Source organism: Manacus vitellinus, unplaced genomic scaffold (genome assembly GCF_001715985.3).
Source record: "Manacus vitellinus isolate BGI_N305 unplaced genomic scaffold, ASM171598v3 scaffold_8_pilon, whole genome shotgun sequence".
NCBI classification, from domain to species: Eukaryota; Metazoa; Chordata; class Aves; order Passeriformes; family Pipridae; genus Manacus; species Manacus vitellinus.
In genome coordinates this window covers 1,442,263-1,460,041 of record NW_021940864.1, presented here as the reverse complement: position 1 = coordinate 1,460,041, position 17,779 = coordinate 1,442,263, and the positions used below count along the sequence as shown (strand labels likewise).

The 17,779-nt window shown below is 37.4% G+C and overlaps 1 protein-coding gene across 22 annotated transcripts in view; it reads right to left on the bottom strand.

The window, feature by feature from the left end:
• NRXN1 (neurexin 1) overlaps positions 1-17,779 on the bottom strand; it is a 705,404-nt gene that overhangs the window by 222,466 nt on the left and 465,159 nt on the right. The gene's annotated exons all lie outside the window — the stretch shown is intronic.

Here is a 17,779-nt window from a genome sequence, read left to right as displayed (position 1 = left end):
AGATCAAAGCTTAGGGAGATAGGTCAACGCATTGTAAATACAGATGTCTAATTTTATTCTCTGTCCTACACTGTCTCAGTGTGTGGCTATTTGCAATTTTATTACATTTTACCTATTTTTTATTAAATCTTATCTATTTTACTAAACAGATAGTGATAGGACAAGTGGAAATGTTTTTAAACTAAAAGAGATTTAGATTAGTTACCAGGAAGAAATTCTTTTCTCAGAGGGTAGTGAGACACTGGAACAGGTTGTCCAGAGCAGTTGTGGATTCCACATCTCTGGAAGGCCAGGTTGCATGGAGCTTTGAGAAATCTGATCTAGTGGGTGACATCCCTGCCCATGGAGAGGGTTTGGAACTAGATCATTTTTTAATGTCCCTTTCAACTGAAACCATCCTATGATTCTACGAAATGCAATTCAGATTATTCCACTCAATGCTCTCACTACATACTTCCCATGCCCATGTGAGGAGATAGTGCATAACAACATAACTGTAATTTTCTGACTTTCCTTCAAGATTGACCCAAAATGCTGTGAACAGATAAAGGGATCTAAAATTCCTTAAATGTGTGGAGTTTTAAAGCCAAAGCCAAGAAAGACTTTATAGTTACACTACTTGTGCAACTCCCAGATGTCTCCAAAATCTTATTTTACTGCACAGCAAGGCTGTTTTGTGTCAGTCTCAAAGCAAAAAGGACACACGGCCTTTTTGAAAAGATACCCTATATGTATTTCTAATATCACTGTTCCTTTATGGAATTACGTACCTACTCGTTAGTTTTTTCCAGTGTCACCACTTTGGAATATTTCTGCACTGTGCATAGCACCTAAAACACTGTAAAACTCATTTTATATCAACACACTTGTGTGATTGCACTGTGCTTGAAATAGATCTCTTGGCTTCTCCCTTGATGCCAAAATACCAACCTGCATATGTTTTAGGAAAACTTGTCGATATTCTTCAGCAAAGACAAACACAATCACTGGTCTGATATCTAAGTTTTCACTTTCACTCTGAGTGAATTCAGGTTTATCACTATTATAAAGAGTTGTTTATGAGTAGTGAAGATTGGGGCTGTGCTAGGATTGTAATGGACATGAGCAAATGGTGTCTGGTTTAGGAATGTGTGAGACAACACCTCATCTCCCTGCTCTCCCATCCTTGCTTTCCTCCTATGTGGTGCCCTGAAATGCACAATAACCTGTCGTGTGCCGTTCAGTAATGACAGCTGAATCTCCAGTTACAATACATCCAAAAAAAAAGTCACATGAGACAGGGGATGGACCATCAGTGTTGATGGTCCCCAAGTTCTCCTCTTTGCTGCTTACTGTTGACTTCAAATCTTGAACTGAGGAGTTTGAACCTTCATACCGTATATGTCACAGTGGTGTCTGCAGTGAAAAGATTTGTTCTGTGTTGATGAAAAACTGAGGGTTTGATGCAAAGCTCATTAAAAACACTGACAGCCTTGCTGTTGACTTCATAAAACATTGTGTCAGGTCATGAATGAGGTTCTTACAAGTAACAAAAATGAGAAGGCTAAGAAAAAAACAACTCCTTACACCTCAATGTCGCAGATGAAACTGTTAGAATAGTACATAAGATTTAAGCGGCAGTGCATAATTCTCCTTTTCTTGGTTGTAACAGATGTGTTTACCCAATTAAGAAGACAAAGAAAAAGCCTGCCAAGCAATGGTGGAGTCATACCGAATACAATGACCCAGAAGTAAGTCTTCAGATCTGAACAATGAGAGACTCTGCTGTTCTCACTCAAGAGAGAATCTTTGTCACATTTTTTTGCTAAATACTGCCCTTCAAATAAACCAGCGAAGAGCAATTCATTCCATACTGCTGCTGCATTGAAGCCAAGGTCAATGTCAGTAGAGCTGGATAAATCTAGCTGTAAATCTTAAACTACATAGAAAAAACATCAAAGTTAAAAAACTTATCTTTTATCCATGAAAACATGTGGCTTATTTTTTTTACGACAAAGCTTTCCCTCCTTTATAACTGTCCATTTTGTAGCTCTTCAAACTAACTGAGTGTCTGGTAAAAGACTAATTAATCCATGCTGATGAATACAGATCTGCCTCTGTCTGAGCTGCACAGGGAGTCACGTTCTTCGAATTTCCTGTATTAATTATGAAAAAAATGGGTCGGAAGCCATCTGAGAATAGATCCTCTAGTGTTTATATTTCAAGAAAGACAAATATAATAATGTAAAATTTATTACTCTGGGATTGATCTCAGTTTATAGTTCGACCTCCCATTAACTATTAAAAGCTAGAAACCGAGCAGTTGTTGGAAACAACCCTGCTTACTCTCAGTTTTGGATATGTTAGGAAACAACAGAGGAAGCCTAATTCACTTGCTCCATAAAGGCTTTTTATGCTCTCTGACAAACCTTATAATGTCTCTGCCGTTCTTTCAGAACACTGTCACGAAAAGCCAGTCATCTTCCTTCTCTCTCTTAGCTTGTGGCACTGTGTTGTTTAGGGTTTATCATCTCCAGAGAATTGAAAGCAGCGGAATTATAATGTCAAGAATAGCAATGCCATCAGCACAGTACTTGTAAGTAGGCAACTTTGTAACATGCCAGTTATATCTCTCAGCCACAGAATTTACTGCATAATTCTTTATGTGTCCATGCATCTAGACAATGTTTAGGAAAAATGTCCATACGGGTCTTTGAAATTCTTACCCATGAAAGCATAATTCCTATTGTAACAAACTGCCAGTGGTCAAGTTACAGTAATGGTTTTTAATGGCCTGGGTCTCTCAAGTCCTACTTGTTTGCAAAATTCATCTTTATGAAATAGCGCATTCATTTGAGCATGGTCTGGCAGCAACTCAAGGACATCTGCTTACCTATACAGTATTAAGCAGATAAATATTTTGTTTAGTACCCATTTACTGTATCTATTACTGTTTATGACTGCAAAGCTTTTCAATATTTATTGGTCTGAAGTCACATTTTATGTAGTTTAATAGTTTGCTCAAATCAACCACAAATCAACAGCCTTCTACCTTCCTTATGTTCATTCCAATTTTGAGTTTAGGTATATTGCACTGAAGGGTAATGTACGTAATTCCATTTTCCTCATATAATGTTAGTAACTTCATGTTTATTTTCAACATTCACGTCAGGTTTCAGATGCTGATTAAGTGGATGCAATGGTTCGATTGAGCTCTGGACCCCAGTAAACTATGATTCCATCACACTCTGTGATTCAAAAACTGAAGACTGAAACCTGTAAAGTTCGGTAATGAAAACTATTAGCTGCACTTTAATTAGTAGTAATTTTGAACTATTATAAAAAATATGAAGGGTAAGCATTTCTACTTATAACAAGAAATTACCCAATAATGTAATTTTCTTTCTTTCTGTATCTTATCAGTACTTTATTCTGGGCTACAATGTGAACCCACATATTCCCACTGGTAAGCAATTACTTGCATTGATAAACCTGTTGAATCCAGTGAGACTATTTTTGCAAGCTACTATTAATTACCAAGACTGAAGAATTTACAATATGAAAAAGAATATATATATATACATGATGTTCCAAATATCTATATGATATATCTATATATCACATTTACTATGTTTGGAAGAGCATATAAATCTCCATTAATACTTCTTTTTACATATCCATCTATGTATTTTCATCCTGCCGAAGCTGAAGTTCAAAAAAGTACATAAAAAGAAGGTTTGTGCAGATTTTCTAAGGTAAGTAAAGAAAGGAATGCTTCAAGACAGAAATATGATCTCCCAGGAGGAGAGATGCGGGTGTTTCAAAACAACCCATTTGGTGGAATAAAATACAAACCTTCTGTATTTTTTTTTTCTTAGACTGTGCTGTGTTATTAATTATTTACACAGAACAGAGAATATATGCCACAGGGTTGAGGTGAGGAGGGAACGGCCATTAGGGTTAACCATGGGAAGGAGATGGAAAGAGCTGCTGGAAGAAGTATTACAAACTAAAGACCAGATTCAACTGAATGCTTCCTGAAGGCATTCTGGTACACTCTCGCCCACAAGTCTGGGCAGGAGGTGAATATGGATTGTAATTGCTTTCCTGCAACAGTGACATCAGGCTTCTCTACCTTCAGTCTACTTAATAGCCGAAGAGGTGTATTGGATGGGGAAGATGTTCAAATGGATGATTGCCTGCAGCTCTTCAAAAAGCTTGAGCCACTGGTGTAAGAATGGAGAAATGTCCTATTTTCTGGCTAGATTCTCTTATACTTGTGGATAATAGGGTCTAGGAGTATATTTATGATGTTCCTTTGACCACACTCAGCTTGGCAAACCTTAAAGGGTCAAAGTTTTCCTGGAAATTGGTTGCTACTCCAAGCAATTTTTAGTTAGGTCCTTGAACCAAGCAGACTGCATGCTTGAACTATGACTTACAGTGGTCTTACCATACCAGTACTTTTGTCAGCTCTAAGACCACAAACTGCATGGTATAATTCCTTAGTACTTACGTTATTTCATTCATTGATCTTCCATTCTACTAGAGTAAGAAAACTCACTGACCAAACCAGCACTGACAAAGATCAGATGCTGAGTTTTGTTATTAATATCTTCATTAATGATAACACCTTGCCTCTTCAGGTAAAGATGCCAGTGAAAATAAAGCCAATGAAAAATGTCTATCTGCCTACTGTTAGCCTTCTGTGGCACCCACATTTCACTGTGTTACAGCTGAGCTCTAAAATTCAATTTTTCTGTAAGAAGAGCTGAAGCTACATCATGTTTGAGGTGGGTGCTGCTACCTAAATCTTCAAATGTGCAACAATGTCTGTGATGCAACTGAGACATCTCTATTTCCTGCATAGGTTAATACTGTGCTGATTGTGATCTATAACTGGAGCCTATTTCATAGAACACGATATGTCTTTAAAGTTATGGTCAAGAAGCTATTTTCACCCTGACAATGACTATATGAATATTACCTCAACCAGCTCAATCATCAGCTGGAGCAATTAATTTAAATGAGCCAACAAAGCAGTATCTACTATTATTAATTAAAACACAACTTTACATTGTATTAGAGAACTCCTCTTCCCAAAGTACTAGTACTTATAACTTCCCAAAGCACTAAGGTGACCCTGATTTGCTTTATCAGGGCCTACAAGACCTTTTATCATGTTACATCCAGTTTTTCAGAGAAATCTGTAAACCAGTGCTGCACATGGTTTATTACATTCAGCTGCCCCTAAGAGTTGTCTCCAGGTCAAGGTCTGAGTGATAACAGAACAAACAATCTGGAGTCAAGCCGAGCATCCTGGCCTGTGCAATGGCATTTGCTGTGGGTTCATGGCACTAACACAGAAGCAAAGCTTTTTCCTCAGACTACATGAGTTGCTATAGGTAGCTTAATCTGCTCAGCACCATACTCAGGCACATGTGCACAACCCAAAAACTAAAAATAAAGCAACCAAAACAACCACCACCAAAACCACTCTTTTCTCTACTTCTCCTTTCCTCCAGCCTATGGCAATGGTATTTGGACAGTTGTTTGTATTTTACCCTGCATGCAATAATAAAGTGGGTAAAAAAATATTCCATTCCTGTTCCAATTTTTTTTTTTTTTAACTTGAATTCCCCACTTGCAAATATGAAGTCTTATTTTTAGAAATTTTCTCTGTGAAGGATGATCTTATGGAGCTGCATAACACGTCTACTATTCTTGCTCATCGTCCAATAACTTTTCAATCCACTAGTCAACTTTGAGAGAGGGGTAGGCAAAAATTACAAACAGCAATTAGTAATTGTACAGACTCTTAGCAGTTTAATGAAAATCAATGACTGTGTAAAAGAGAAATCTACAGACTTCAACCACTGTATTTTTTGCTTAGCAATAGCCTGGCAACATACAACTTGGTAGTTTTGTATTGGTGGGCCAGTCAATACACTCAGTGTGCTCTGCTAGCCAGACAACAGACAACATCTGAAATACCATCAGGAGTTCTGTGAGGAAAGACGAACAGAAACTATTGGATTCTTGCACTAAGATAGAGTAACATTTGGGAAACAAAGCACCATTTCATAAAAAATCAGGAACTATAATTTTTGCTGGTTTTGGAACAAAATGTTCACATTTCAAGTAAAAATATAGCATATATATCTACAATGAGGCTACCTAGCTCAATTGATTTCAACGGCGGCACTAAACGAAACTAAAATTTGTGAGTAATATTGGCTCAACAAATACCTATAACTATAAAGAACAAGCCTTACACAGCTTAGCATCAGTATTATGAGTCAGTATCATTCTTATCAACATAAATGACATAGATGGTTACCATAAACATTTCAAAGAATTTAAAGAAATTTCCAACTGGAGTGATTTTAATATCTTAGATCAAGTACACCTCAAATGACCCCATTAATTTAGATCAGATCACTTATCCAGAGTAAAGTATTACTCAGTCTGAGTAGGCACATCAAACCAAGAGCCTTCAATTGTGTTAAAATTAATATAATTTTCAGAAGGACCTTAGCTAAGCAAGAGCTAGCTGAAACAACTCCTAAGAGAATGCAGAAATTAAGAGTATCTCTTGGTCTTACCTATTAACAAAACATGAGTAGATTTACTGAATGTCAATGGACTTGATAGTATTAAGGCATTGATTCTGTAAGATTATTTTTATTAGCTTTGAAACGTCCACAGGAAAAAAGTTCTGTGGTTTGTTGATCTCATTAATATGTTTATTTATACAAAAATCATTACTTATTTTATGAAAGAGTACAGTCTTCCTAACGCAAATCTGACACAGACTGATAAAAGAAAATTATTGTTCTTCTCCACTCTTTCAGTTTAAAAATTTTATGGGCTGCCTATCACTTTTCCAGTATGGATGCTGTTCAAAATGAATTTAAAACATTTTTGTATGAAATGCAAGGCAAGTAATTCCCCATTATTGCCTTGTACCTTTTTGTAATGTAGATGGTTAGAAAATTATGTATTTCAAAAATCAAAGCCTGCCTTAAATGTCATACTGCAGTCAACATGAAAGATTTTAATCCATTATAACTCTATTAAATGTAACAACGATGCAATGTGTCTGATTCTGAAAGCTTGCCAAAAAGTCAGATGGAAATTGAAAGGCAAATGTCTATAAATAAGAGAAGGTTTCATTCCTCCTACCTCGTCAACATATAGTTAAAGATAAATTTATTGAACAGTGTCTACAGAAGTTTAAATTGTGTGGTTGGGAAGCACATGTGAGAAGGCAATGGGTTGAAAAGTATTCCAGAACAGATAGAACGTAAGGGCATTGTTGAGGAAACTTCCCTGTCTGACCACCCAGCAGTAACTCTCCCACCACCTCAGCTGGGACTGAGGCCCCTTTGCAGCAACACTCCCCACACTCACATGATCTGACCAGGTCTTACTGGCTGCACCCTGGGTTTCCCATAGCAGTCTCAGAGGTCCAGATCCTTACAATAATTTATCAATGGGCAATAATGAAATAACAAAATAACAGTTCAAGCTGGGTGCCTCTGAGGATGGACCGAACAAAGGAACCTCTGGGCTTTTATAACCTCACAGTCTAAGGGTGCCAAAGTCTAGGGGTTGTCAGCTCCTGCTATGTCTCTCAGTGTCTCTGAGTGTCCCATCCCCTAGCCACAGGTCTCTGTGCCCTTTTTTTATGCAAAAGGTCAGCAATTCAGGGCCTCTTGCCTTGGGCTGGGGCTCCTGCTCCCCGGAGCTCAAGTTGCAGTTCACACTACAGCTGCACACTGAGCTACCTGCACTAAATGTATTCCTCAACAGCATTATCAGACCGAAATCAGTAAACCCCAAGTACTCTTGAAGACAATAGGACTGTTTTGGCTTCCACTATCCTTACATTAGGAAATGTCAAGGCCCTACACTTCAGTTTAACCACAGTTACAATCAGTTCCATTAACATTGAACTGCACGTGCACTGATTTGCTTCTTATGGTTTATTAGTTGTGCCAACATCCAAAATGAATGCAGTGAAAGGGGCTGGTTAGTTGAAGGGATTTGTAACAGGATGCAGAAACTAGGACATTAGCTCAAATACTATGCAGGTCGATAGAGACCAAATGTTTTTACCACCTGTTGGTGGCCTATGTGAAATCATTCAGTGGTTCCAGTCCAGGGACTTTACAAACTCAACAGATACCTGGCAAAACAGATACCTGGAAATTCTGTAAGCCAAGAAACTTGAGTTGAGTTTCCAAACTTCCTAACTCAAATGGGAGGACTGTAAGCTGAAGACATGGACTAGGATCTGAACAAAAGTTACTCCCACAAAAGTAGCTCTGCACAGATGTGCACATAAGTCAAAAAATAGTAGAAGAAAGTCCAAACTTAAATTTTCTCCATATAGGTCCATCAAAAGGTAATGTTCTTTTCACAGATAAAATAATTTTTAGTCATTATTTCATGTAAAACAGGTTGCCTGAAGTTATGTTTTTATTCAAGCACCTACAGCAGCATTCCAATTCTCAGAAGTGTTGCCGCATTTTTGGCAACCTTTAAAAATCAAGCCCCTGTTCTTTAAATGAAGATACAAACATTTGAAATAGTTGGCCTTAAGTTATTTAATAATGTTAAAATGGACAGGAGTTTGGCTGCAAATATCTAGCATGCTTCTAGGCTAAAGTCTTTATTTCTTATTGGCTTCCTTACTAATACAATACTTCAGCTACCCAATCTTGCATTAACTTAGTTATTTTTAAGTGACATTTATATTATGTTCCTTGCTAAATTGTGCATCTCATAATTTAATCTTGAAAAATCCTTAGAGAGCTCTCAAAAGTAGCAAACTTGTCTCAGAAGAAACGTATAATATCCTGAAAATAAATGCACTAACTGCAAGCCTTCTAAATTCATTGAAAAATGATACAAGGATGTCAAATGTTGAACTAAGATGTTGCTCACATCAGAAAGATGGTACTGGTAACACTGCAACTGAAATGGAGCTCTTCTGAAAACAGCTAATTCTATTATGGGCAATGTGCAATGAAGTTTAATATTGCTTGTTTGTAAAGGTAGTGAAGAGTAAGAAGTTCTGTGGCATACATGCTTTCCTACTGATTACTCAACTGTTAATAGTTAGCAGACAAAATACTATTGTGGTAGCATTTCTGAACATTTTGGAGTCAACAGATGCGGGCTATAGCTGAAGGAAAACAGTAAGAGCACAGTTTCTTAGAGATGTTACACTCTGAAATACAAATATAGCAACCATTCTTTTTCTAAGAAAAATGAAATCAAATGAAATGCAAGATATTAGATCTTTGGAAAAACACTGAGCTTAAGCCTCTCTCAAGCACAGGAATCCACCCCTGAAGCAGCTGTTCAGTTACTAGAGGTATCTCAGAAGCAGATCTGGCAAAGTGAAGTACTGATGAGCAAGTTAAACACTGACTGCAGTCTTGAAACACTGCACTATCTCTCTAAATCCAAGCATGAGCAAGTCCAAAACTTCAAGCTATTTTATTTGACATACACGTAATAAATAATTTTTAAAATCCTCAAATTTTAAAACCAAAGCTAGTCTTCACCAGTGTTAAATGTACTCAAACCTCTAAAAAGTATCAGGTAAAAAGGAATGCAATGTAAAAAACCCTGCTCAGTTGTCTCAAGGAAGCTTGAAAATAAGGACCAGCAAGCAGCTACAAATGATACTTTATTTGGAAAGATTTTCTACTCGTTATCCCAAAGATTGATTTTGGGACATCAATGTTTACTTATGTTATCAAATCTGCACATGAAACAGTGTTTAATAGGGGTACACAAACTCAGCTCTATTTGTACTTGAATCTTTAAGCTTATTAGACCATTATAATAAGAGCTAATGGGGGCCAGCCAGGTTGGGCCAATTCGCTTCCTTCCCATTTCTTTCTCTTCTACTACATAATAGATTTCCAATTGCGGTCTGGCACAAAACTGCTACATGCCTTGTCATTATGATAATTGCTATCATTCTTCTTTGGAAATTCCTTACGCTGTTGTTTGTAAGCAACAATTCTCTGCCAGTTTCAGAGGACAAAGAGCTGCAGTGAAAAATATGCTTCTCACGCTTTTCACTGGGTTAACATACTTCAGTAATTCGAGAGCATGGTTTAACTCCTGGATTCCACAATGATGTTTGGAGAGAACCTGACAGAACAGTTTTGGGGTGTAAGCTTTTCATTCATTTCACCAGGGACTAACTCGAGTGTCAACTCTGACACTTCATATGCCAGTACTATTAGCTATGACTTAGTTCATTTGCATATGCAAGAAAGGTGAGCAGTTAATCCCCCACTGAAGACTAACCCAGCCTAATTAGAGCAGTGATATTGTGTAGGCCTCTTACTTCCAAGGGTCTGGCTAGAGGAAATTACAATTGCTTTTAATATCCTGAAGTGAAGATCAGTATTCAATAGTTTGGGAAACCTTACTTTAATACAGAGCTTTATAGTAACATAGCAAAGATGTCAAGATTACTTCAAAACTGTAAGTAATGCCAAAGCATGCGGAAAATTACTGTGTGCAGAAATGTGCTCAGAGATAACCCATTCTTCAATATGCATTCATCTAAGTTTGCTAAAAAAAACCAAAACCAACCCAACCCAAAGCAAAACAGAACATTTCCCAAGAAAAGAAGGAAAAAACAATAATTCAAATACACTAAACACCAGTCTCACAGAATCAGCTATGGTTTACCAGCTTGGACGTTTTGAGGACTACTGCACTACAGTATTTTCTTACAGTATTTCTGTAACATAAAGCATGCTTCTAGATATGTTTCAGTGTCTCACACAAAGAATGAATCCATTGAAGACACCCAAATATTAAGAAAGGGACTGTATGGTATTTGAGTTAAAATTTGGTAAGTTACATTTTACAAGTCATAAGGAAAAGAAAGCTCTCTGTCCGTTCATCTGATGAACATCAATCAGAAATTAAGATTCAGTATTTCAGTCTAGAATGTTTTGTTCATATCCTGTTTAGTTCTCAAAGGACATTACCTCCTCACATGCTGGAGTCTCCGTAAGAAGGCTGTTCAAACATGAGGCTGGCTTTGCGATGATATTGCTAGTGTATATAATAACAATGTAACCTAAACACTGCAGCTGAACAAGAGAGCAGTATTTTTGGAATACCTGCTGTTCTAAAGTGCATTGTGAATATTAACATATTCCAGCAAATTAGTTTGCACTCATTATCATAAGCAATTACTTACTATTTAGATGCCGTTGATATTAAATTGGCAAGCAATTTGCAAGAACTAATACATAGCATAAAAAGCTTTTCAACATTCTAACAGTATGAAAAGACTGTTCTAGTAACACAGTCCCTTATATACAGATGTCTCTCTATATATAAAAATTCTGTGTATCTCTTCCTATCGAATATCTCTTCTTCAGCAGCAAGTGGATAACTCCCTGAGGCTCCGTGACAAACTCTTCATAAACTTCGTTTTGACTCTGTGGAGTAAATCACAGACACCTCCGGCCAAATGCAACAGTAAGATCTCATACCCACTGGAAAAAAAAAATGTTTTCATGCTCATTTTTGAAAATAATAGTTTAGAAAATATATCAATATGAAGTTCAGTTCTTTGCTCTCAAAGCTATTACTTGTTCCTGATATAACACTGTCAGATGGCGAGGGTAAATCAACTCCCTTGTCCTCCAGATACAGGTAGGAACAGAACAAGGTATGGAGAACCTGTCCTACTTTTGGCAATAACGACAACCTAAGCCGATTTCTCTTCAGTCCAAGAATGCACTAATCCCAAAGGAAATAACGAAAGTCACCTCAGAATAAAAACCCAAGTGAGAAAAGAATCAGGACTCTTTTTCTGAAGGACACTTAGTGAATGTTACAGAGATATTTCTAACCAGGTCTTCTGCTTAGCAACAGAAAATGTGCAGATAAGGAAGTGTAACCCAAAGACAACCCAAATTGCTCTGTGAGGAGTCTAAAACAATGGGAACAACTCGCTCTGTTCCTTAGTTTACATCTTGGGCCCAAGTTTCAAGTGAATCAAGTTCCAGCTGAGAAACATGGCATGTCTTTTGGCTTACATGACACCATTGCTCATGTTGCTCCACACACAGTGGGATCAGTAACAGAGGCATCCCAGGGCACAACCATGGAAGGAGATCAAATGCAGGGTTTGGAATACATATGCTATGGTGCACTTAGTGCCATGGTCTAGATGACAAGGTGTTGATCAGTCAAAGGTTGAACTTCTTAGAAGTCTTTTCCAACTTAAATGATTCTTTCTTCCCCTGGGCCAGCCTGTAAAGGAGCAAAGAACCAGTACCCAACAGTGCCATCAGCCATCAAAGACTTCAAAGCTGTCCCTGTAGATACAGGATGGGCATGCTAATCCTTAAGGTCCTGGTGAGCAAAAAGACGTCAGTATGCCCAAGTGGAATTTCAGACCCATGCATCAGTTAGTAATCCACTCACAGATCCTGATCTGGTGGGATTAAGCACCTATTTCAACTGCAACTCACTGGTTGAGGATATGAGACTGTAAACTACTTGTATTGGTATTGTGTCTACCTATTATTTATGCAAAATTGCCTTTAATGTGACTGTGAACCTTAATGGGGACCTTGGGAATCCAGTATACCATAAACAAACCACAGTAGTTTATGCAATTCCCAGAATACATTTCTAAAAGAATAATTTGTGATCTCAGGTCTCAATCTTCCAAGCTGCATTTTGGTCTGGAACCAATTACTCTAACCATCGTATCTCGTAAAATACACAAGACTGTAATAGAAACACTAATGCACCCTTAACATTAGGAGCACAATGGTTCCTGTCTGCTGTGCTCAACTATGTACTCTTTTATTAAATATCATTGGGTTGAAAATATCTTTGCTAAAAATAGGCATAATTTTTGAAAATAATTTAGTCAGTTCTTAAACATATTTTATCTTATTCAAAATTGAAGCACTTTCAGATCTTCCTTGTTACTACCTTTAAAAACATACCTTTCTAAATGTGGGGGTTTTTTAATCAAACTTTCCAATTAGCTTTGTGAAGTTAAACTGCATGACTTTTGCAGCTAAAAATGATGTGTGCCTTGGTATCTGAAACAAACACAGTAATGAAGTTCTCATCTGATTAGCAAACCCAATTTTTTATTCTTATTGACCTTGAACAGAAAAAAAAATCAGCAATTGTTGTAATGGGAGTGGGGCTTCAATCACTTAATATTTCACCTTTCATCAATCCTCTATTCTCTCCTTTTTCTATTCCTAATCTGCAAGAGTTCTGACAAATTATTTGGTTTCTAAAAATGTTGTAGACATGGTGAGCAGCTCTCAGACCCTCTACTGCCTGGGGAGAAAAATACCTTACAGCTATGTTCAGTATCAGTGTCCTTAAGCTACAAACTCCTTGTATGCTAAAAGAGAAGAAATGGAAGTTTCAAATTACATTTTGATAAATAAAAGATGATGTATAACAGCATACAAAGAAAAACAAATTTTTCACGAGTCCCAAAAGAGCAATTTCTACACTTTCTGGAGAAATCCCGATTCACCTACATTCAGAATCTTGTCTGTACATGACATTTAGCTATAGGACTGTTAAATTAGAACTATAATGAAAAACACAAGAGTTTTTCCTTAAACAGCAATTGCTATTCATACCTATTAAACATTCTTAATATTTGTAAAGCCAAACATGTTTTTTTTCATATCTGTATTACACAGAATCTCAGCACTGATGAAAAATATGTGTTTCATGAACAGGAATTCTACGCAAACCCTCATAATCTAATAATATAAAAAACTGAGGTGATCTGAACTTTCACTAAGAAAGAGTAGATCCTTAGAACTAACAGCTGAAATGAGAATTTGTATTTGTGACCTGAAAATACCCTAAAGCCTCCTTTAAAAATAGGGAGGAACTCCTAATTTGCCAATGCAAATAAGGAGACATTTTCATGTTTCCTAGTAGTTTGCTGTTCAGCCTCTCTCAAACACAAACTACATGTAAGCAATTCCATACATGGATCAGGTGTTGGGTTAAGAGAAAGCAGAAGGTATACCCATCACAGGAATAAGAGAAAGCAGAAAAAGCTTTGGATTTGGATTAGAATTAGAATGTTTCTCTTCAACAGTAACATCAACAGAACTGAATCCAACACTGACAAAAGAGTCACAAGAGAGTACAGCCAAGGAAGAAAATGTTATGAGGTAATTAAAGTTACTTTGTGACCCTCTTTATGCTGATGCAAACATGGAGCATGTCTTAGAAAGGTGTTGGACCTAAAGAATGAGCCTTGCTCTAATTGTTGTGCTGGTGGCTGGAGAAGTCTGTTATTGTAACATGTTAGCTCAATCCGATAAACTGGACATAATTGTAAAGCACAACCAAATCACAAGTAAATCCTCTGAATGCATGCCAAACAAGCCTGGATCTCTCAAACCCCACACTATGTTATCCCAGGGATATTATTGCCTCTTTCCTAGGTCAGCAATAGTGTCCAAGAGACTTAGTGGTACACTGCTTCAGCAAGGTGATGCAGCTGAACTGACCTCTCTTCCTCCTCCGGAATACCCAGATGGCCCTATCTGAGAGTTGTGGACTTAAACTGCCAGGGATCTGAACCAACAGCCCTGCAGAGCACTCTTCTCCTTTTACCTACGTCTGGGAACACTTAAATATTTTCTGGATGTTTCATCTGCTCAAGGGATTAAACACATAGCATAAGACAAAAATGATAAAGAAAGAGTGAAAGTCACAAAAAAACTGTAGATAAACAGAATCCACAAGGTACTACAGTAATGCAAACACAACTGATTGTCAGCTTCTACAAAACCCACCAAATTAGAGCTGTTATCAAAATGAAGGTCATGCTAAATGGTACTAAGCACACCCTGTACTTACACTGATATTCATGCTAACATTCATCAAAGTAATTTCTGTTTTAAAAGGGATGATTACTTAGTACTATTATCAGTCTCAGCCTCTATATACTGTGCTGTCACTAATATGCAGAAACCTCAGCTTCAGAAAAAATTCATTACCTCAAGTGCTGAGTCAGTATGAACTGTGTGTTTCAGCCAAAATACAGTTTCTGCACAGAAAATAGCCCATACTGCTTGAGCAAGACACTGTGCCCTTTAGTCTTCCCTTCAGTTTAGGTGTTGACCTGGACCCTACATCAATAATTCAAATTATTAATTCTGGACAGCATATAGTAAATTGTTTTCTGTAGCAATTTGCAGTGATGGAGGAGAGCTATTGAGGAACTTTCTCCTCCTTTAAAGAAGACACTTAAGCTATCACATCGTGTGTAACAATCAATGGTTTCCCTTGCTTCTTTCAGTTGCTTTCCCAAGTTGGCAGTCTTAAGAAAACATTTTCAAAAGAAATCAAATTGGTATGTTTTCCTCATGTTCTTCTATGCAATGTTTTGTAAAGAGAATAAAGTGCCATTTCATCTGAAAGGATACTCTGAACTACTACAGTTTGGGATTTTTTGCCTCAATATATTTCATTTATTTATTTGCACTCAAGACAGATAGTAAAAGAACAAGCAGCCTGACCTTTGGACAACTATCAAAAAACCCAACTCTGCAACTACAACAACCAGTGTGACCTTCTTCTCTACATTCAGCATCTAACAATCACACACAATGAGGGAGAAAAAAAACAGCCTGGCCTGTGCAGAAAACCAGACTAGGTCAGGTAACACAGCCTGTTCTCAAAGCACCTGCAGATATAAAGCTTTGTGAACCCTCTCAGAGCATCTGGGACCCACCAGCTGAATTTCAGAACTGTTCGCTGTCATGTCCTGACAGCAGCAGGTACAGGTTTTGCCAGAAGAGATTTATACACATTTCTGTAGCTCTGTTCTCTGTCATCTCAGATTTTGATATCACGTATCATCTGTATTTCTGAGAACACCACAAACACCATATTATTTACCCCTCCACAGTCCATATCCAATTTTCACAGCTGGGTGTGCGCAGAGCTGGTAGAAGGATTTTGAGGGTATGGTTCCATGCACAGAGACCTCAGACTCTGCAGTCTTTACCCAACACATCACTGGAAACCAGGGTAACTTGTTCACAGAAGCACAATCACTGCAGCAAATAGGCTGCATTATAGGCCAAGATATGTTTCTAGTAGATTTCAAATATATAGTACCCAGTTCAAGGTCAAGATCAACAAAAGCACATATTGCAGCAGTAATATACATGCTGGAAAGTAAAATACAAACTGGATATAAATGAAGAGAACACCTATCATGACTACTGTTAATTCTCAATAGTTCTACACACCAAGCAAAATACAGGCAGCATGTCAGTCATGCTCTTAGAAACAGAAATAACCACTGTATTTTCTGGCTCCTTTCTATACTGCATCAATAGTGGCTTGGTTTTATTGGGACAAAGACACAGTGCAATATTCTATGCCATGCAATATTACGACTCAGAGGGCATGTGGTTGATTTTATTGATTCAGTTTTCACACTACTGTAACCCCGTTATTGTCAGCAGAGCAATTGGAAACTCCAAACAGATTCTAGACTGATAGTCTCTGATATTTCCAATTCTCTAATGTATACAGCTGGCTTCATTTCTTTTTTTTTTTTTTAATTTGGATTTTCCTTTCTAATAAACCCACTGCTATGGGACATCTTCTCAATGGTACTCTAGTAAAAAAGGTCCAGAATTCATTCCATTAAAGGCATTTATTGGTATTATTAGGATTTTACAACATGATAGCATAATCTATCCTTTGCCTGAAGTAAACACTCTTAAAGGGAAGTCCATGGGGAGAGTAAAACTGAAGCATCTTTTAAAGTAGTGAATACTAATCAGATATATATAGCCAGAGGGGAAAATAATGTTATAACAGGAAGATACAGCAAGTAGACCACGCGACAAACGTGATACCAAGGAATGCAAATATGACAGTAGCATATACTTTGGAAAGAAGGGCAGAAGAAATAAAGGACAAACTGAGAGGAGGAAAATATGACTATCACTAATAGGAGCAGGAGAAGAAAATCAGGACAGAAAGGTGAAGATTTGAATGCTTGCACTTAAATCAGCACAGTGGGAAAGGCAAGCCAGGGTCAGAGCCTGTGACTCCAGGCTCTGTTACAGCCCCAGAAGAGGTCATCAGGGCTTTGAGTTAACACTCACACTGTAATGATTGGAGAATACTTAGATTCTTAGGGATCTTGCTGAAGATTATTATGGATGTGTTGGAGGATGCCTAGATTCTTAATCACCATACCTGTGCTACTCAAACAGGTCCAGTCTTTCCTGTACTCTTCAAGTTCCTTATTCTATGCTTTTCCTGTGTTTGTACTGGTCTTAGTACAGTTGGATCCTTGTCCACAGGGGCTACTATATGAATACTTGGTAATTATGAAGCAAGTCACTTATTGAGCTCAAAAGCAGAATTGCAGCATAAAGTGCACAATAACACTACCTATTTGGATTATGTGAGATAACAGTCACATAAATTATGACTGTGGCTAAAGTGATCAACACTGACTCTTTCTTAACAGGACTATTACAAGGTCAGTAATAGAGGATTATGAAAAAATTAGTCTATAGCCTCTACTTGTTTAGAAGTCAGTTTTCCCATTTAGCACCAAGCCAACCAACCAATCAACAAAAAACCAAAAAAAACCCAAACCAAAAAAAAAAAAAAAAAAAAGAAAAAAAGAAAGAAAAGCCATACTGTAGACATACACCAGTTTCTGAAGTATTACCAATATAAAATCTTTTAATTTCTGCCTGTT